Here is a 22,271-nt window from a genome sequence, read left to right as displayed (position 1 = left end):
TGTTACTGAAGTTTATAGGTAAATATAAAGTTTTAAGAAAGCTAATTGGTGGACGGTGTACCAAGCAACAAAACCACAGGACTCAAAGAAATCCTTGTTGAATATACGGCTTAGAGGGCTACAATACTCTGAAGTGTTATATGCCTCCATGCAGTACGTTCTAGCACTTTTAAATTCAGAGCCCTCAGAGCTGTGGTACAGCTGCAGGCAAGTCTCACGTGATGTTTGTATTGCTCGTGTGACATGTTTGTCAGCTTTGGGGTGTACAGCAGCACCTTTTATGACTCTCGCTTTGCAATTTGGTCTAAAGGAGTGGAGGGTGCAGGTGTCATAAGGGTGTAACTCCTGTTAGAATTACCTGGCAGTAAATACTCATTTAAAACTTGCCTCTGCTTTTAGTTTAAAGCTACAACAAATTTTTGATCCTGAAGCAACACCCAAAGTTTCTGCCAGGACTCCTGTGGGTGATGGGGATGTGTGCGAGGAGCAAGTGAAGGCTGCTTGCACAGATGAGTCTTTCCTCCTTCTCTCAGTATTTCCTCTGCATGTTGTTCTGGGTTACTGGTCAGGAGGTTCATTGTCCAACTCGTTAGTAGCATTGAGTCATACAGGTAAACTTTCTTTTCCTTTTTTAAGTCACCTTCATCCTCCTATGAGCAAAATGGAATCTGATGTTTAATATACAGCACATTGCAGTGAATAATTTGTTACATTTTTCTAGTGCTTTCATTACTGAAGTTATGCGCTCTGAATTGGCACTCCTGTTGTACTACTTGGAGTTACCCTCTTATCACTTGTAATGCAAGATGTACATGCGATTCGTGATAGCAGGTCATCTTTACTTTCAATTGACTTTTTCACTCTTTTATTATTGGCAGTTATTTAAGCTTCTTAGGTCATATTTGGGTAAAGGTTTTCTTTCCATACTGAAAACAGGTTCTAGTATTGAAAGTTGCACACTGACAATAGCTTTCACCCAATGAACGATGACAGAGGAGTTTTGGGATAGTGCCATGCTTCATATGGTTCTTTAGATATATCTGTCATTTGAGGTGGTTACCTCAGCTGTCAGTCTGGTAAGATTATGTAAAGTTTTTAAATTATCTCTTCTTCGTATGGCCAAAAAATGAGTCAGTCCTCTTGCATATTGTATTACCTCAAGTCCTTGGTATTTATTATGCAACAATCAAGAAATTAAGAGTCTGAAGCTTGCAAAGATTTATTTAGTAGCATTTAATAGCTAGCTGTTTGCTAGTAATTTGGTTCAACAGAATGAGAAATTTATTTTTGAATTGTCTTTTAATGAGCAGATAAGCAGGTTTCTCTGTTACTCTAAAACTTGAGGTTGTCACTTCAGGGCTGCATTTTTACAAATGGAAATTGTTATCTCTTGGATAGGTAACAGGCTGTTGTGGTAGTTTCTTTTGGTTTTAATGGAGCTTGATTTTAAATACCCCCATTAGCTAAAAGAAGACTAAAAAACTTTCTCTTTTATTTGAGAGATATTTCTTTTACTGTATATTTGATACTTGATGGAGTTGGTACAGCCAGAATGAACCCCTAAATGATAGCCAACTCTATGAATATCTGTATGTTATTTTTGTCATTGTTTTTGCCACTTGAGGAAACAGTCATGTAAGAAAACTTAAGAATATCCTCATTTTTGAAGGAGTTACATTTATCGTAATGATTTTGAACTTGTTCATCATTGGCCCTGTACCTATGACTTGAGCAGCAGTCTGGTCCAAGAAAGCCTCTTACACAGCAGAGCTCCAGTGCAGTGTAAATCCGCCTGGTCCTGCAGCATCAGCAGTGAAATGTCACCGTGTCACGATCAAAAAGAACGCTTGAATGTGTGTTGAGAGAATTATGAAATAAGTAAATGTGCTGCTGCTTTGCTAAGTGACGAAAGTTTTGCGACTGCACTGCATCTGTGCCCAAGTAAAGAAGGGTTTATGCAGGGTTGGCTCCACTGACGTGCAGGACCCTGCCCTGAGATTCTTTCAGGCTGAGAGAGGTTTGATACAACAATCCTACCACTGAGAGAAGAGAGAAGAGGATGGCTTGTGACATTGTAATACCTGTTTTGGGGAGGGCCAAAGCAGACAGAGGTATTTCCTATGTGATAAGGATTTCTGTGACTGAAACAGAGGATAAGCAACGTGGTGTGTCTGTGTGGAAAATAAAAATAGTTTTAGTTAACTAAAGAACTAGCTGTGATTTAACTTAATGCTGCTGAAACAATTCATATGTGCAGTTGAAGTTTTCTGAAAGGAAGGAAGGAAGGGAACTGAACTAAATTGCAAGAGGGGAATTCAGCGCCTGGGCACTTGGTGCCTGACCTCTCCAAGCAGTAAATCAGTGTCCGGCACTTGCAGGTTCTGCTGCAGATCCAGAGAATATCATCTCCATTCTGGTCAAACCAGTTTAGTTCAACCGTTCCTTTCATCAGAGCTTGGAAACTGCTATGGGGGAGGGCATTTCAGAGTCTAGCGAAGCTGGTTTTCCTTTTCCAGTCTCTAAGTTGAAAAAAATGGGTGTGTGTGTGAGAGAGAGATGGTGTGGATCTACCAATTTTAAAAAGATCAAAGCCTGTTTTGCACTTAAATATGGTGTTAGTTGTCCTAAATACTGGTTGTGCAAGCTGAGTCTCGGAAGGGCAGATATTTCAAAAAATGCCCCGGAGAGGATTTTTTTTGTGTCTGCAGTGAGGTCCTGCCTGGCATTAAGCTGGTCCTCCCTGGGGCACCGCGTTGGGCTGCCTCTCTCCGCCTGGGCCAGCCAGCCTCACAGTGTTTCCAGGAGCTTGACGTCTTTGATATCACTATCTTTCTGGCAACTTCAACTGGAAGTCTGGCTAAGAAGTTAAAAAAAGTATGAGATGATTGGAAATTGTTATAGAGACATGTAATGTGCAGTTCTGTGGGGCATTTCTTTTTGACATGAGGTATGAAAGTGAAAAAGCCAAAAGAGTAGAGGAGAATCTACGTGCTGTTCCAGTGGGGTCCTGTAACAGTATTTAGGGTTTTTCTTTTGTATTTTCTAATCAGAAATTTAAAATTAAAAGTCACTGCTGATGAAGCCTGTAGATGACATGTAGGCTGAGGGAGTGATGAGTAACAAGGAGGCCTGCACAGGGCTGTGTGGATTGCTTGCACTTTAGAATGGACAAATGTAAGGTCATTCACCCAGGCTCTTCAGTCAGGAAAGAAAAAGAAAAAGCTAACTTTGTCTTCTTACAGTCTGTCAAAGCAAAGAGCTTTGCATCACAGAGGGCTTAAAGCTGCCATGAGGCTTACAGAATAGAGATTGGGGTGACTGAAGATGTACTCAGCATCCCTACTTCAATTGTCATTACAGTTTTAAGGCTGGTCTTCCTATGAACAATTAATGTACACAAAATGACTTACCTTTGGGTACTGTGTTATGATAAGCAGCATCAATCCCTACAGGTAAAAAGTCCGCTTCTGTCATTTGCAGTTTGTGAAATCCTGTGAAAAAAAGAAAAAGAAAACAAAGGAGTATTGTCAGGGTAATAGAAATAGGTAAGTAGTTGCAGCTTCATCTCTGTTTTACAGACGTGGGTATATTTGGCACTGAAAATTCTCGGTTTTAAAGAAACACAGAATAGTAAGTAAGTCGGGGGGATTTTTGGTGACTATCCATATCCATTTTCAAGGAAGCCAGAAAGAAACTTAGTAGTACATGTAGTTCTTACTTTTTGTTGGCTTCTTTCCAGGTCATCACTTTTTTTGACCTGTGTCCTTCAGTTTACTCCAATTATGACTTGTTTACAAACATAATCCTTGGGAATGTCATTCAAAAGCCATGTACTATGAGACAAGGCAGATCTTAATTTTTCAAAATGTCAGATTAAGCTGTAGAAAGTGCGATCCTCTGGATCTAATAGGACATATGGCTGGCCTCTTTTTTATTTTTATTTTTTTTTGTCTGCTGAAATAAGCTTGTAACTATGTGGAAGTAAATCATAACTAACATAATGCTCATACCTGTGAGCTGGAGCTAGTTGAGCCAAGTCTCCTGAGGGGAGGTGGGGAGGTGGGAATGCATTGCACAGTTGTAGTAAATCAAGCGAACAATGCACACGGTTTGCCTGAACTCCTCGGTGTCAGCAGAGCTGGGGATTGCTCGCAAAGGATAACTCCAGCCCAGAGAGGCTGGTCTGTCGGCTCCTTCCCCAGATGATGGAGGAATGTGGGCTGCTCTAGAGCAGAGCCAGCCAGTGGCCCTGGAGTCCCCTGCAGCCCTTTGCCACTGGGACTGCAACCAGGCACCAGCAATGGGGGTCCTGGCTCCTGGGAGCAGCACACAGGGCTCCCATTCAGTGCTGGAGGGTCATCCCAGGACCAGGGTGTGCCGGTCCATCCATCCAGCTTGAGGGAATTTGCTGGCACCTCCTGTGCAGGAGCCATGCCTGCAGCCTCTCCTCCCTTTGGCTCGGCAGCCGATGTGACTTGGCACCTACGAAGGCTTTTGGCACAAGAATTGGCAACCTTTGCTTGAGAGAGTGACGTGGAGCAGGAATTCAATTTAAATATTTTGCCTTGTTGTCTGGAGGAGTCTGTTCCTCCCTGCTGTTGTCAGGAGCCATGGGGACGTTAGCCCCACTGAATTTTATCTTTTGTCATTATCCCTGTACCCTGCTTTCCTCAAATCCTGCCCATTACAAAAAGAAAATGAATGTGTTTTTTCATAAAACATGAAAAATTACATAATCTTTTCTTTTATGGGGAAAGAAGGGTTGGGAGGGGGATTTGTATTGCGCCAGCTCTGGTAAGTGACGATTACCACTATTAAGGGAAAAGTACCTTGATAAGATAGTTTAAAAATTTATAAAAATTGCATGCTAGCTTGGGTCCTACTTAAAAAAAAAAAATCATTCTGTAAAGGTGATGTGTGATGGACCCATTTGTTTATCTGGGGTGACAAAGGAAGGAAAAGTCAGCTGAGAAAGAGATCTGTATGAAATGAAGATGACCTCAGCCATGCTGTACATACTTTATAGATGGGAACAATGCCTCATGCTAGCAGCCAAAACAGTTCTTCAGGCACTGAGAAGATTTTCAAGGTATGCATAAAGAGAGATTATTGTGAGTTAGACTGCTGGGATTTAAATTTATGGCCATATTGAAAGGAAAGTATCCTCAGCTTGAAATCATTCTAATTAGTGTCGGGTCAGTCTGTCCTCAGAATTTAAAGCAATAAAATAGTTGCTTAAAAAGTGGATGCATTGCAATGGGGAAAAATTATGAGAGGCTGAGCATTTGTGGAGCTGTGATTGTAGTTATAATCAATGATCATTTTTTTAATTGCTGATTGTAGGTATAACTTTGTAAAATTTCAGATCGCTTGCATTCCTGCAACAGCGTTGGTAATGGATGGTGCTGGGCACATAGTTCATAAGTTCAACTTATAACTTGTTTTCTTATACCAGACTGGATTGTGAAAATATTACATCAAGAGTTAAAAATGTTGAGTCTTTCTTTTTAGCAAATATCACTGGATATCAAGCAAACATATCAAATTTAATTGACTTCTTAAACATATGAAGTGTTTTGGAACTATTCCATGGAAATAGCATTTAGAAAGTCTTACCTGTTGGTACTGTTCCTGTTCAAGTTGGATCTACATGTTGCTGGCAGAGAACTGGGCAATTTGGGCTCTTGCTGGTCCTGGGCTGATTTTGTCTGAAGCCAGGTGTTGACTCTTGGGAGCTAATGTAATGCCGATGTATTTTCCTTATTTGCGGTTGTTTTTTATGTGCCAACCCCACTGTACAGGTGTTTGTAAAATAACTGATTCTTAGTGACAATTGATGTTATTAAACTTTTTTATGTCATAGATACAAAGTGACATAAAGCCTTGGCAAGCTGGAAGTAGCGAAAGTTTCCCTGCTCCTAGGCAATTAAGCAACTATAATATGGGAAAATTTGTAGAGAGGAAGAGAATGTGGAAAGCAAAATTGTATTTAGAAGGCTTCTTTTCACTCCTTTCAGTATTCAATATTACTTCCTCACTAAATAACTTTAATCCACAAATCAAGTGCGTAGAGTTGCACTAATCATTACTTTAACAGACGATGGTGTGGAAAAGTAATTAGCCTTCAATAACAAATTGTTACGCTACACCACGCAGTTTTGCTTTATACTTCATGTGCTGTAAATTTAAGTCATCTTAATATCATTATGAATTCATGAAACTGTTAATGCAGGTTTCCATGTTCTCTGAAATTCTTGAAATATTATTCATTCAGTTATAGCGCTAGTCAGTTCATGTGCAGACACCGGAGATTAAAAGTCATATAAAAGTCAATGAGCTGCTGCACAGGAATAAAATCTTTTCCAATTGTATGAATTCAGTGGAAGTATCATATGAGTTTGATTTCATCCATTGGCTTGAGGTGGTTGCAAACAGGAATTGTGCAGTGGGGTGGTGCAGCGCAGACACAGTATGTGTTGGTGCTGCCAACAGTATAATGGATCTCCTCTTCTCAGACCTTTAATACCTGCTGAATATGAGCTCAGGGCTAATAGCACTTTTAAAAGCACTTTGAATACACTGAGCACTGGGAGTCCTGACTGAAATCAGAAGCTTTGCTGAGTCAGCAAGCGAATGTGCAAAAGGGTTTAAGACTGATAAAGGGCTAGGGGAAACACATAAACCATACCAGTAGTGCAGTGGCCAGTAAATGTAGCATCAGTAGTTGTGGGCTCGCTGGGTGGTTGTTTTGTGTCCTGACATAGAGGGAGAGGGATTTTTTTTTTTCTGTCGGAGAGTTTCCAAAAAGATGTGGGAAAAGAGAGAGGGCGGGGGGGGGGGATAAGGAAAAAGGGTCAAGAAAAATAGGAGTAATGTGTGCAGGTAGCAAAGGGACAGGACTAAGGCCTTGGAGATGAAAACCAGTAGTGAAACAGAGAAACCTTCCAGGGTAAGAGCTACAGGAAGCCAGCTGGACACAGATGACATTGCCTAGTGTTGTAGCAGGCTGTCACTGCTATAGTTACTTCTGTCTGCCCTGGCAGCTGGGTTACTGATGCTTTTATCAATATGGTACAGTGCCACGTGAGCAGCAGACTCGGCTCATGGTCACAGCTGCGTGCACAGCACTGCCTTTGCCCCGTGTAATTTGGGTGAGACAAGAAGATTAAAAAGAGTGGCCCTAACCTGAAACATGTGGATGGCACTTTTCTGTTGTTGAAAGCTGAATATTCATATTTTATAGGAAAGTTTTTATAACAAATTGCTTAGAAAGCTTGTGATCCCAAGAGGTTTTTTATTGTCTTTTGCCAGATAGCCAATCTTTCATTATAATGTGGTTGCAGTGCATTTAACTTGAGTTTAAAAACAAACAACTCCTCCCTAAAAGCAGCCTTGCCAATAAACTCCGTTGGTGGTCCTAACCGTTGCTGAAGGGAGCACAGCTCGGAGCGGGTGCTTCTCCCAGCAGCTTTGGAGCTCCCCCTGGCATGGCAGCTTTAACCTTTAGTTGTGCTGCCGTTACAGAAAGACCTTCTCCCGTGCCCTTGTACTGAACATCAGAGCCGTAGGGACAGTGTTAGGCCTCAGAAAGCTTTCTATCTCATCTGTGGAAAGGACTGGAAAATCCTTCAAATCAAAATGCGTCTTGGATACCTGCAGCTTGGGCTAGTTGGGTGAGTGACCTTCCAGACCACTCCTGTGTGGGAAACAAGTACATTTTTCTTCAGATTTTTCTTCAGATTTTTATAAGGACTCGCCTATCTGATGCGATAAGAGTTTCTGGCTTTCATTTTGGTTCGCAGACACTGTGAAGATATGGGCCGATACTCTGCTGTAGTCATATATACCTCATCTTCCCTCCACCCCTCTTCCTTTTCATTGCAGGTTTATACAGAGTGGCAAAGCCACACCAGAAGTCAGATTTTGACCCCGTATTTCCAACAGTATGGTAGAAGGGAACAATTCTTCGCCTCTCACCCCTGCATGGCCCATGTCCTATGTGAAAGCTGATGTCTTGCAGTGATTAGGAAACAGCTGACAGTTAACAAAGAGTGTTTGTTGACTGGGAGAAGCAGCAAGTTCAAAGTTGAACCTCTCCCTTGATTAAGAAGGATGCATTCCTTACTGGGGGAGGGATCTGGCTGGTGCCCAGCCACTGCCAAGAACATGCTGTACCGTTCTGCATTGTCCCGCACGTTGCTCCCTTTCTCCTTCCCACTGAGGTCTAGATCAGTTTATCGGTGATGGCAGCAATGGAGGGTGGAAAGCGGTGTAGCCACTTCTGGAGCTTGTAGAAATGCAGCTAGTGCTACATGCCAAAGCTCTCATCTCATAGGTGTCATCGGAAAGCACATTATTCCGGAGTTAATGTCTGCATTACACAGGTTTCATCTCTGAAGTCTTAAAACATTTGTGTTTTAGTGCTGTAAGAGAGAGGATTTCCCCTTGCATGAGTTAGTCAGGTACTGAGGTTAAGAGTTACTGGGTTTGAATGTGACCTGGAGCCTGGCGGAGGTAAGGAGGGTCCATCCCACAGGAACTTGCCACCTTTCGTGCCTCCAAGATCCCATCTGGGACGTGCGGGATGTGCTACTTGGTTTTTCAGAGGCCTTTCTCGGGAAGAGAGGCTTTTTTGGAGGTTTATAGGAAGAAATTGCATCTGATGAGGAAAATGAGGGGAAGAAAATGAGGGGATGCCACTGGCGCTTTACCGAGATCTACAGGTTGCCTGTGGATGCTCCCTAGTGTTGTATTTTGCTTTTAAAGATCCATTTCACATCCATTTGAGACTGCAGATACAGCATAGAAAGGTGTAATTGGCAAATCCAAATAAAAACAAAGTAGATCTCAGCGAGAAGTCAAAATTTTAAAATTGCTGGAGGGACCAAATATTATGCATACAATCCTGCTTCTATGGAGTAGTTTATAAAAGACCTATTTTGTGCTGATTTACCTTTGTGTACTTAAATAACAAAGTAAATTAGATTAAATCTGCCACAGAATTAAAAATCTACATTACAGTCCCTTTTACAGAATGATGTCAGTGTTTATAAGTAGTACAGCCAATGTGCATAGATAACACTAAGATATTTCTCCTCTTGGCCTGGATCTGTTGAAAAACCAAGAGGGGGTGAGTTCATCTTTCACTCATCTTCTCAGTGCTCTCTGACCTTATTTAAAGAATCTGTTTTTCATGAAGAGTACTGACACAGGAAGAAAAAAGCACTGAAAAAAACAAAATCTGCCTAGTGATTTTGGTCTCTGTGCAGGATATAAATATATCCCTTTGATTTCAAGGGTGGACATGCAGCTGGATTATTGAAACACGGTTGAGGTGGTAACAACACACTTCAGACAGTTCAGTCTGTGAAGCCACCTCTAGACTGAATGCAGACTATGTAAACAATGCTTTTAATGATGTGTCAGTAGTTAGCAGAATTGTGCTTGTGTTTGTAGCTCTTCAGCATGCAAGCAGCTCTGTATGAAGTAATTACCTTCTACATGAAGATAAAATTTATGCTTTATTGGGCTGTGAATGTATTTTTCCGTACTCCAGGAAAAATGGGCTGATCCTTTCTCAGTGAAGATGCAAGGATTTTGCTCATTTTCCTTAGAAATTAATAGGCCACTGAGAACTCAAGAGGGGTGAGAGAAAAACTTTAATTTTAAACAAATGCAAACATTAAAAAGGTTGACTGCATCAACATTTTGTAGCCTAAGATTGTAAACAAACACTGTCCCATTTGAAGGTATTGGCCAGCTCAGCTAATGGAGCGCGGTTGTCAAGCTTACAACTAAAATTCTGAGAATAAAGGACCTTGGCCTTCCTAAGCACTGTGCTTGTCTACGTGGGCCTGTACAATTTGGTGGTGCTCCAAAACCTCTCAGCCACCAAGAGCCTGGTGTTTCAACCACTTGGATCCCTACTTCATGGATGATTACTCGGCAAGTTATTTTCTTTTTGCAGCTACATCCAGACTTTCCTGGCTTTAAGTATATAGACATTTAGTTCTTTTCTTATGTGGTCGTCCAAGAGGTTTCTATCACCACAAAGTGCTTTGTATGGATCTTATTATCAACAGCCTCCAGTACAGAACTAAGACTGTATGCCTATCACTAGCTATTAGTAGGCTGACTTGAACTAGAAACCTGGATAAGAAATTTCAGAATTGAACCATCCTGATACTTTGATCATTCAATTACAATTTGATCTTTAAACATGAAGCACTAAAACCGCTTCCCTGCTCTGTTTTTCAGCCACTTCTGTTCTCCATCATCTCCTCCCTTATCTAGCTTCTGTTTCCTCAGCCTGAACAGGTGATGTGTGTGAATGGACATTGCTTTCACAGTTGGTGGTTGAATATTAAAAAAGAAAGAACATGAGCAGTGGACTCTTTACTTATTTACATAAAAATAATAAAACCTGGTTTTTGGAAACATATTGATGAAGTGGTATGTAAAGCTCTGCCTCTTTTAATATTTTTTTTTTTACTCTGTTTCAGCTGTCTCCGGCAGTAAGTAACTGTAATGAGCAGAGATGAAGAGACTCCTCCACCCTTCATTAGAATTTGTCGCCTTATCCCAAATGCTCCAAAACACATTTAAATCACGGAGTTGGAGCTTTTCAGCAGTCAGTCTCACTTCTTTCTCTTCATCTCTGGTTCCAAAGTAAAATATGTTCAGGAATGTAAATTCCTTTAAAATTGGCTGCAGTCTGTAGTTTCCGAGTAGGAAGTGTAGCCAGAGTCCATTGCAGGAGATTGAATTCCAGCTGAGATTTAACTTGCGCCTGTTTCAGGTGCTGCATGCGGGGTTGTGGAGCCTGCCCCGGTGCTGCAGTGGGCCACAGTCCGGCTGGTCAGGATCAGAAAGAGATCTCCTTCCTAGCTGGGTATGGAGTGCATGGCTAAGCTGGACTACGGCTCTGTCTTTCCAGTTGTGTTTGTGCTTGTTTCGAGTGGTGTATACATAAGAGCTTGAGAAAGAAAAGTATTGCGACTATATCTGCAGCTTACAAAAAGTATAAAATGCTGAGATCGCTGAAGAAATAGTTTCTGTAGAGACAGATACAAGCTGTCAGCTAATGAAATGCTAATCTATTCACAACATCCTTATGATTATTTCATACTTTGTAGGAGACAGATGTTACTTGTTCAATGTTCCCTGTAGGAAGCACTGTCTTACTTGATCTCACTGCGCCTCATGGGACTTGAGTCAGCAAAGGACTTCAGCACATGTCTGAGTTTCATCAATGCTACTGAACTAAGGACTTGCTTAAATATAAACATGTTCATAGTTATTCTACATATTCAAAGACTTTGTGCTTTAGTTTTTTAGTAAAGAAGCAGACTGGGCCTGTAGGCTTCCATGGGCACTGGTTCAAACACTATCTTTAGGTGAAAACATCCACTTCTGCCATAGTTTACAATAATTTGCAAATGGTTGCCTTATTTGAAGGTGACTTCAGTGACAGTGCTTGCAAGTATACAATAGTATCGTTAATCTTGATGAACACATGTGAGCATGACTTGCTACTTTTAAATAGGAACATGGAGTTGAAACAAAACCTATGAATTTTGTGTGTGATCTGAGTGGTGTAGATTTTTGACAGGAAGGAATTAGGGAATTAAACACTTAATGTCATTGTATTTCTCTTGGTATATCATGGCCAAAGGCCCCAGTGGGGTTACACTGAGCTGTACCATGGGAGACCAGATAGTTTGAGCTGGAGGTAAAGTCTGAAGTGGAAATGAGCAAAATGAGTCACCCAGTAGCTCCTGTGTGAAACCACAGTAACAGTATCAAATAAGGTGCTTCATTTAGAAGTTAAAAACTCCATTTTCCTGATTTCCACCCCAAATCATTAATTTCTTAGGGAATTGAAAAACCTTGTTCCAAACAGCTCTGGTTCTGTTGCATACTGCATGGCAAAAGAGAAATTTCCTGCTGTGCTTCCTGCTAGCGTCTGCTAAATTCCCCTGGAACACGCTAAACATCATTATCAGCCCATTCAAATTAATATTTCCTCCTACATTTGTGAGGGATAAAAGGAAGTTTGTTTTCTTGCTGTTGTCTAAAGTATCCCACTGAATTTCCTTCACAATAACTGCTCTGGCAGTGGGTGCTTCCTGGAGAATTTAAACCTTCTTGGGGTTAATGGATCAAGGCAGAACCGTGGGCCATCAACTCTTCCAGCCTGTCATTAATCCAGGAAATGCCCTGGGCTGCAATCGTTATTGCTGAAATTCTTGCACAAACACTGATTGCAGAACTTCAGAAAGAAAAGCCAAAGGAAATGAGAGACCTCTTCAGAACATCATAAAATAAATAAACAATGTAATTTATGATTATAAACCTGACAAGAACTAGCAAGAAGTACAGTAGGATACCCAAATAAGGAGAGCTGGAGCCCTACAACAACTTTTCTGTTCAGTTTAAGCATCCCTATGCACTAATTAGAAACTCGGTAAAACTCAGAGGTTTCCTTTCTCTGATGTTCAGAGTTTTTTGGTCAGCAGTCCTCAGCCCTGTCCAAACAGAGCTGGAGGGCACATACTTCACCAGGAACACGTCAGGCTCCTGGGGCGTGCTGCGGCTCACTGACTGATGCTATTGTGTAATCTTATCTTTGCCTTACGTTTTCAAGGTGTGCAAGACTGTTTGGCTAGGGCTGCTGCTTCTGTTAACGTACTGTATTAAGTTACTTTGAAAGTTGTGTTGAGAAATGTGGCAGAGAAAACAAGCTGACACCAGCAGCTGGGGATGAGTCAGTGAGTAAATTTTCCCAGTTTGTTTCAGTAATATTCTGGATAGAGATGAGCATTCATTTCACAGTGAATAACTTCTCTGATGAATTTTACTGTTTTTGTACTTTACATGAATTGATCATGAAGAGAAAGAAAATCTTGGCCTTTTTTTTCCCCCAAAATGATTCATGAGTTTTTCTGTGAACAATTTCTGGATGGGCTCTCCTAGAGTGCAGCTAAGAGTGTGTATTTTTAGTCTATGCTGGATGCAGTTGTACTGATCGAAGCAGATTAAGCACTGGTCATCTGTTTGGGATTTTTTTTTTTCAGTTACTGAAGTTGCAAAACTCAAATACCTAAAATCTCACAACTGCAACCTGAAAGATGAGTGAACTTCGGGGTTGGCTTCCTTTGACTATTCATAGCCAGTTCCCTCTTGTGTGTTAGCTCTGCCAGTGTGTTTGTGGTGTCTAAACCTGTAACCTGTGCACCAGTGAAGAAGATTCGATTCATATACAAATGTACAATGCTCCTTTGTGACTTTAAACAAAAGTACAATTTCTGCTGTGATTGGTAGGAGATCAAATTATGTATTTACATGGATTGCATGATTAAGGTGTCTAGCGTTGTTAAGCAATTGAACTCCAAAATGGCACCATAGCTCGGCTTGTCCTCGTTCAACGTTCCCAGTCCAAAACTAAGACCTTTTTCACTGCTACACTCTTAAATTTAAAGCAGCAATGTGTCTTGATGGATGGCTGTCCCTAGTATTGCAGTGTGTAGGTTTGAAATTAGTTTCACAGTGAAACTAATGGATTTTTTTCTGTAGATGAACACACAGAAGTAGGGGGAGCATGTAAGCTAAATTTAAGGCCTTACACACACATCCATTTGCCTCTTTATGTTAGTTTGCCCCCTTTTTAAAAAAAAAAAAAAAGGAATATTATTTCTGTAATTTAATTACCATTACAACCTCAGCTCAATTTGTAACTGGCTAAGAACATACTGAAAGTGCTTGTGTTACTAAATGCTTGGGTTGCATCAGATTCAGTGATCCTGCCTAAATTTCCCAAGTGCTCTGACAGACAGTTCATGAATACATTCCCCGATAAGCACTATGCCTCTTAATTTTAACTTTAAAATTAAACAGGGCTGGTGGAAATGCTGTCTCTGAAGAAAGGAGCCTACCTAGCCACAAAAAGGAGCATGCAAAGAGCATGCTCTCCCCCAAGATAAAATTCTTTAGGCAGGAATTACAAGGATAATCGGAACCAGGCTTTCCAAAGCCTCAGCTCTTTTGAAAGTTAATAGACAGCATAAATATACTCTGTGCAATATCTGAGGAAGGAAAGCTGAGGAGGAAAATACGGCCAAGACTATGCTGAAGGGCAAGAAACATTATGCCTACTTTGAGTTATTATTGTAGCTAATAGAAGAATGATTGTGTATGAACTGTTTCACTTCAAACTCAGTGACAGAAGGATAGACCCAAATGAGCCAAATTTTTAAAAGGCAGGAAGAGAAATTGCTTAGGTTTTTAGTTGGTGAAAAAGGTCAAAGAATTTATTTAGTTGTCCCCCCTTCTTCCAACCTGGAGCTAATAAAGGGTGCTGTCATGGAAACGTTAGAGACCAAACATAGTCTAAATTATCTGACCTCTGGCACAGGTAATACATGTTTTGACTTACAAGGATTATCCAGAACTAAAGCCAGAGGGAATATAAGGTTGCTATTCATTCACACATTGAACAAAATCTGCCAAACAATCCTGGCTGAGGTTATGTTGATGTATGTCTCTATTGTACAGTGCATAGTAAAATGAGAACATTCAGTTTGTTTTATCCAGTTTTTCATTGTGCCTTTGGGCAGACACAACTCTTTATATTTTGCCAAGCAAGCCAGCATAAGGAATTTATGAAAAAAAGAATAATGTAGGAAACAGAGAGTTTTCAGGTTGAAATGGAAAGCAGATGCCTCCCAAGGAGTGAAGGCAATATAACAGCAACTTGTCCTGGATGAATGGTGGGATGGATTTCTGAAGAGACGCAGGTGACTTCAGAGGAAGTAGGAGAGCGTAGAAAAATGCTTTTCTGTGTGAAGTTTAAAATGAAGGCAGGTTGCTGCAAGTGTGATGGACCTCACTTACATTACTGCGGTGATGGCATGGCAAATTGAGTCCAGTAGGAATGGAAGAGGATGATGGAGAAGAGGAGAGGATTAGGTACTGGATTGAAGCCATGCGATGTGTGTTGAACTGTCAGCTCAGCCTATATTTCTCCTGCAATCTGCTTTTTCGTTATTTCCAACGAGAGGAGCCTAGAAGTCTAATGAGTGCACGTGGGTTAAAGCCCCTTCCCCAGCAATGAGCTAACTGAGGATTTGATCATGGAAACACATGAGCACCACTCTCATTTCAGTAAGATTTAGGGTCAAATGTGCTCCTGAACACTGAGGCACTTTGAGGAGCCTGCAGTAACCTGCACAGAATAAACCATACGCTAATTTATCTGGGAACAGGTCCTGAAGAAAGCTTAACCAGTCCTAATGACGTAAGTGATAGTTCAGTTTCAAGTGAAAGCAGCTGGCTTTGGGGCTGTGTTGTCACTCTCCCCTCCCCTATCTTTGCCAAGATAAATGTTCTTCTCCTCTTTACCTTTACTCATTAAAATGTCTTCCTAGCCATCTCAGATAAATCAAGTTAAGAACATGTTACACTGCACAACCAAATGGTGAAATTCAATGAGGGAATTTAATAAAGCCTCTCAGACTGTTGATAAGATAAGAAATGACAACCTATTAAGGGGTAAAGCTGCAGGACTTTTTTTTTTTTTTTAAATTTATTAAAGCTTTAAATGATGAAGAGATTGGAGCAGAAAAAAAGACCCACTGGAAACAGGTATTTTTAAGTATTTGAAGAACTCTATCAAGTTAATCGTTGTTCTGTGAAGAAATTCTTCGTTTTTTGCCATAATATATGGGTTTGTGTTCTCAGGCAGGTATTTGATAAGGAAATGCAATACCTCTTTCTCCAGTGTGAGCAAATAATTCTCATGAAATGTATGTGCTGGGTGGATTGCAGGTCTATATACCCCTTCCTTTAAAAGGAAAGATAGACATATGTAAAACTATAAACATATTTTCAAGGTGCCTTTTTTTTTTTTCTCTACAAGGGAGTGTGAAACAAGTCATAAGGACTTGACTAGACAGGAAAAGCAGCACTCTGCTTTGATCCCTTCCTTGACCATGTGTGCTCATGGAAAGGTGGTGGAAACTGCTCTGTACCATTTCTGTGCTTACTCCGCTCATTTCTGGTGGGTGAGGGTGGTTGCCGCAGGTGAAAGCAACCTATATCACTGGATCAACTTTTATACCAAATAACAGCTTTCTTTTGAGGTGTGAAAAATGCTAGTGTACTCTAGTACCTCAGGAGTGAGCCTTCATGTTTTGCTACTTGGGAAGTCATAATCTGCCACTGGTCTTGCTAGGGAGACTCATTAACTGCTCTCAGAGGTTGGTTCGTTAACCTGATGTGTTGCAGGCTGCTGCTGCTGCCTTCATGCAGGTGATGCTGGGCTGCCAGGCCACTCCACCGAGCTCGGTGGGGTGGCTGATTTATGCCGGCTCAGGATTTGGGCAGTTTGTGCAGTGGCTTTTTTCAAAATTATGCTGTAGCTTGAGAGGCACGGCTGTCAGCTTCCCATGTGGATGAGCAATGAGATCCTCAAAATGAAGATGCATCTTAATGGAGTGCCTCATTTCTAGAAGGTTCCACATCAACATTAATCTTAGTGCACAAACTAATTTCCTTGCAAGATCCTGTGTTGTTTGTTGTTTTTTGGTTCGCCTCCCCCAGCCCAAAGAGTAACTACTGTAGTTTTGAGGAAGATAAATTATTTTCCTCGGGTATAGGAACTGAATAGCATGCTTCATCATAAGAACAAGAGCTCAGCTCAGTTTTGGAGGTATGAACATTGCCTCTTTCGCATGTGAGTGCTGATCCAGCAATTAACAGCTTAAATTAAAGCCGGCAGTGAAGAGATGTAGCTGCCTGGGGCTGACAACCTCGCGCAGCCTCTGAAGTGCCAATCTTCCTGGTGATTCATGCTTCATCTGGAACATGGTGTGCTTACTTTCCCTGGCTATAATAGGTAATCTTGTTTGGGAGTAATGTAAGTTTTGAACTTTACCTATATCTTGGCTCAAATGATTATATCCAAGCCCCTGTACTATGTCTGCCTACATGAGTCTCTCTGTAGATAAAAATTACTGTCTTTATCTCTTTAATGCGTCATGGCTCCTATAATCATTTTAATAGAAATGAAAATAATTGTTTATTTTAACTGAATGAAATCTTGGTAGTGTTAAAGCTAATGGCCAAGATTTAACCCATCGCTTGCCACTTGTGGGTGGAAGGCTTGGATGGATTGGTTAATGTGAGGGGTCAGTGCTCACCGCTTGCACCGTGTGAGAAGTGCTGAAGTCTTAAGGTTTGTCTGTTTCTGTTCTGCCTAGACAAAAGAAACATTTAGGGCAGGTGAATGGTGGATAAAACTTGCCTAATAGCTCAGTCAGTGAGCCAATACATTTGCTCAAAGAATGGGTATTTGCACAACAGGAGTTAGTCAATGGATGCAAATGCTCTGCAGAGCTGCAAAACTAAAGTGAAAACAGCAGTAAGCGGTGAAATCAGAGGTGTTAAACCTCTTAAATGTTCTGAGTGGAAATTCAGGTGAAGCTGAAATCAGTGAAACTTTACTGTTAAAAAAGCTCTGGCAAGAAACTGAAATATTCTATCACTTCTTGACTAGTCATAGAGCTGGCCGATGTTTTATAACTCTCAAACCATAATTTGTGAACGCTGGGGGGGGAGGGGAGGAGGGGTTTTGAAAATCCCTTTTGTCTCCTTTGTTATTCTAATAAACTTATGGTTTCCTGTGTGAGTGGGACAAAATAATTCAGTAGCCTTTAACTGTGTGTTTTCCTCAGTGTAATGTCTGAGCTTCAGCTAAACTTTTTAAGAAACATACACACTCCCCACCCCACCCCGATTTTTCTAGTTGAAAGATGAAATTCCTGCATAGCAGCATGTAAAAGCTGCATGGATATCATGTGGCTATGGAAAAACTTGATGTGACCCTGAGTCAGTGGGAGGCCATCCCTCCGCTAGTCAGGTTTGGACCAAGCATTGAGACATGATGTTTTAAGGCACAGTCAAGGATGAGTTAAAATTCTCTGGGGGGAAAATATTTCTTTAAATGTTTGAAGTAAATTCTAAATGTCTCTAAAAGACAATACACAAACTTTTGAGATTAGGCCAAAATGTACTTTAGTTCATATCTTTAGAGTGATGTAGATTGATAATTGTAGGAGATAAGTTACTAAATTGAAAATGAGTGAGGAGACATGATGCTGTTTTATAGTACAGCCTGAATAAAATACGGTTTTTGTCCTAGTGAAGAAATTCATAAATAGCAAGTTATCTGTTAACAGGTATCTTGTTAAATGACTCTATGAAGTATCAAAAATGTACACAGTATAACAGATATTCAGGATTATAGTGTTCTCAAATAGAATGACTTTGTTTTCCGTGAGCAGATCCAAATCTACTTCTAAATCTGCTAATATCATGAAAGCCCCAAATAAATAAAGCTCTGTTTGAATGCTTAAGTATTTCAAAGTCTGTTATACATATAGCTTAAAGTCTCCATCCAGCGTAGAAGCTGTGACCTTCAGTCTTGTGCATCTATCTGGTTGTATATATTTGTTCTTGCTAATGTATTATCAAAATATCATAAATCCTTCCTAATGAGTGTGAGTCCTATTATGAATTATTCAGTTTTTCTAATTCCTGATTGAGATAAAATGCAATAGTTTGTTCATTTTATTATAAGTGCATTCTAGATTTAATTATTCATAAGATCATAACAAAAGGCCATATATTTTGAAAATATGACTGCTTAATAGTGTGGCACTTCAGTACAGCAATCTGATATTGAATCTTTAGTGAGGAATGAGTAATTCATTTTTATTTGAATTGTAAATCATGTAGATTACTGCAACATAGATTAGTAAATTCTACTGTATTCTTGTGTTTTAAACCTAGCAATACTGTAGCAACAAAGTTGTTTCAGCCCCTGTTAGAGTTTCTACCAAGTGACTGAATTAAAACTATGTTGAAAAACTGGTTTATAGCAATGTTTTGTAATTATCTGGTACCAGGTGTATTTCCAGCCTAGTTTAACTGCATAGATCATCCCTCTCATGTCATGTAGCAACTCTCACACATAATACAGCTTTCAAGACTCAAGAATATTTTAACATTGTTAAAATGCTGCATAAAATGAAAGCATTGCATGGACCGAAGTCCAGTTGCAGTTTGTTATGGTGCTATGTGCCCTTGTATGTGAGCATGAATGTGGCAATGTGGGAGGATAGAAATGGCTTCGGTCATCAAAACCCCTCTGCAGCTGGGCTGCACAGGGTGAGGGTGCAATGGCTTCAAGTCTGGTTTGGGTTGACTGTCCGCGAAGCCTTAAAGAAAACAAAGTAAGATTTACAAAAGCGTGAAGTGCACCATCTTTCCCCCCTCGCTCCTTTTTTTTTCAACACGTAAGTAAGGACTTAGGGTAGAGATGAGGCTGGCTGTGCCAGGATCTCATCTGCAGTCCTTCCTGTGCACACTATTCTTCTGTGGCATTCACTTGCCACAAGGCCTCTCCCTTTCTCTTTGTAACCTGATGGAGTTGCACAACTGGAGTTGGTGGGCACAAAAAGGATGGTTTTTTTCCTGGAAGCCCAACTCTCCCTCTTAGTGTCAGCTGTCAAAACTGTTACTACTTTTTTGGAGTTACTGTTAATTGGCGCACTAACAAAAAATGCGGAAGGGCTGGGGCAGAATGGCAGTCAGGTGGTGGGTGACGCAGGGTTTGATGCTCCGGGCCACGAGGTTGCTGCTGGTTTGGGCACACATGGCTGCAGCTGTGAGAAGCCATGTCTTGTCGCTTGCTGTAATGTCCTCCCCTCACCCAGCCATCTGAGTTGGCAATGAAGAAGGTATTTTTCCACAGACCATTTTCTCTTTTCAGTGAAAAATGTAATTAAAAAGTGGAAATATTTTCATCAGGTACTGTGGTTTGGAAATGCTTAATGCTCCCATCCGCCCACGAGCATGGGCTCTGTGTTGGAAATGAAGTTCCCGCAGTACCGCTGCACAGCTGGGAGTAGAGCGGGAGGCAGCAGCCCCCATGGAGCCCTTCTCACCTCTGCAGGTGGCTCACGCTTGGCGGAGGCAGCCCTACCTATCCTTGGTTACCATGGCTTAATCGTATTGCAAGACTATCCCCCAAACTGTGTTTCATCTGGCTACTGGAGTGGTCCAACACTGCTCAGCCAAATCAAACTCGGGTCTGTTAAGGCACTGCTACAGAGTGTGTGAAATGAACCCTATCGGGGATCAAAGAACACAGAAGGAAATGGAATTTGGTAATTTTTCTCCTGCAAGATCTTGATCAGTAATGGGACGTGTGTTCTTTCTTTCTGCTCCTCTTTTTCCCTCCTGTTAGATAGAGTTTCTTAAAGTTGTTTTCTCGTGAGCAGACATTTCATGATCGCAAGCAGTATATTTTGTGTGTGTTTAATTTTTCTAGTTGCTTTTTATAAAGCAAGCCATGCTGGTGATGAGAACTTTCCAGTTTCCAGAATGTAATATTATCTCCTAAATTAACTGTAACAAGTATAAAGGAATAGTCCTCTGCTGAGGAGGTTTGTATTGTTTGTGTGAGTGCCAATATATTTTAACATTGAAGACAGCGCTACACTTCACTTACCCTTGATATCTAATGACTATTTAGCTCTACAAGACCCTATATGAAGTTCTTCTACTGTTGTTTGAAACATAGAACAACTGCTGTAAATACAAGACAGCAGAAATGTACTGGTAATGTAGGCTGTCTCTCTTTCTTCTGAATTGTGCAGCATGGATACCCAGATGTTTTGAATTGTAGCCATGTCTAAAAATGTCTCACTTATAGTTAAGTGTTACAATTTTGTAAAGAAAAATTATTTTACTTGGTACCATATACCAAATGCAGACAAAAGAAAGGATTCTATTAACTTTTTCATCAAATCTGGCCTATTGGAGAAGCGGCCATCTAACATGCTGTTTACATGCAGGAGGAGAAGGTTCTCAGTTCAAATGGGATGACTGCAGAGTCCCTCCTATCAACCTGAATGCAATTCCCTGACAGATCAAAGTTGTGCAAGGCCAGGCCAGCAGATGCTGGCTTTCAAATGTTTAGCTTTGTTGCCAAGCCTTGACAGGAGAGTGCTGCACCTTCAGCAGTGCCATTCTGCAGCAATGGCATTTTCCCTAAAATCCATGTAGAAAAAGAGGTTCCTTCTTCCTGCTGTAAGCAGAAATGATTCAGGAGGGATTTATCTAAAAACTGGCTGAGGGTTCTTGAAAATACGTTGTTCTGCAGTGTGGGTTGCTGGTTGTTGGTCAAGGAATGCTCAGATGTGGAGCTACCCAAGTTTCATTGCACCCACACATCTCCTACAACTCAACTTTGAGGTGGTTTTGTCTTCTTTCCTCTTAATGGTAACACCAAACCATGCCAGAGGCTGGCCTGGAAGTATGAATAAAATGCACAAAATGTTCCTTATATCCATATAAATGACTTTAAAAGGAACTGGAGCACTGCTGATGAGCAAATGGAGAGAGCAGGTGCTGCTCCAACTCATCAGCACAGGGCCATTGACTCTTTGTGGAGAAAGCAGAGCCCTGTGGTCTGATATACCATCTTTATGATGTGTGTTGAAATGTATAACAATACTGGGAAATCACAGCCCCCAAGCATTTGTAATGCACCTCATGTCTCTCTAAATGGCATCTCTTAATCATTTTCTTACCCGGTATCTGTGTAACTGTTCCCAAAGCAGACAGCCCCTGCTGCGGACCCATTAGCTGGTAAGGGGGAGACCGCATGCTTTGTTCGATGGAGCCCATCCGCTGCGTGAGCAGTCGCAGGAGAAATCTTCCTTCTGATGACACAGCACAGCACTTGCCAGCTGTTGCCACAAAGCAGGCTCCTTGCACTCCAGCATTGGTTTAGTTGGCTTATGTTAGTGTTTGGTGTTTGCACCCCAGTAGCACGGCAAATGTCCCATCATGAAGTAAACTTCTGTACAGACTCCAAAAAATACTGTTTCTGCCCAGTTTGATGTGGCCTGAATCTGTTCTATACAGTAGGTATCCAGTATATAGCAAATCCACTAGTTTAAGTCGTATTTCACTGTAACCTGAAAATTTACATCTGAAGTGGAAATCCACAAGGAAAAATGTAAACTAGTGCAGCATTACTACATCTTACTGCCAGTGTTTTACATGAGCTCATTAGCAGAATCAGAGTTATGTCTCTCAAACCCTTTTCATTATGGTTTTAAACCAGCTGAAACCTTATATTCAGCTGTAGAGCACTCTAGGTATATGTACTCTAGGTAATTCTGAGGAGTGAAATTTCGTAT

General features: G+C 40.9%; 1 protein-coding gene across 1 annotated transcript in view; it reads left to right on the top strand.

The window, feature by feature from the left end:
* FBLN2 (fibulin 2) overlaps positions 1–22,271 on the top strand; it is an 86,780-nt gene that overhangs the window by 26,915 nt on the left and 37,594 nt on the right. The gene's annotated exons all lie outside the window — the stretch shown is intronic.

This window comes from Haliaeetus leucocephalus, unplaced genomic scaffold, assembly GCF_000737465.1.
Source record: "Haliaeetus leucocephalus isolate CR32 unplaced genomic scaffold, Haliaeetus_leucocephalus-4.0 Scaffold984, whole genome shotgun sequence".
Taxonomy (NCBI): Eukaryota; Metazoa; Chordata; class Aves; order Accipitriformes; family Accipitridae; genus Haliaeetus; species Haliaeetus leucocephalus.
The sequence above is the reverse complement of the archived record's forward strand: the minus strand, read 5'-3'. Positions and strand labels throughout refer to the sequence as shown.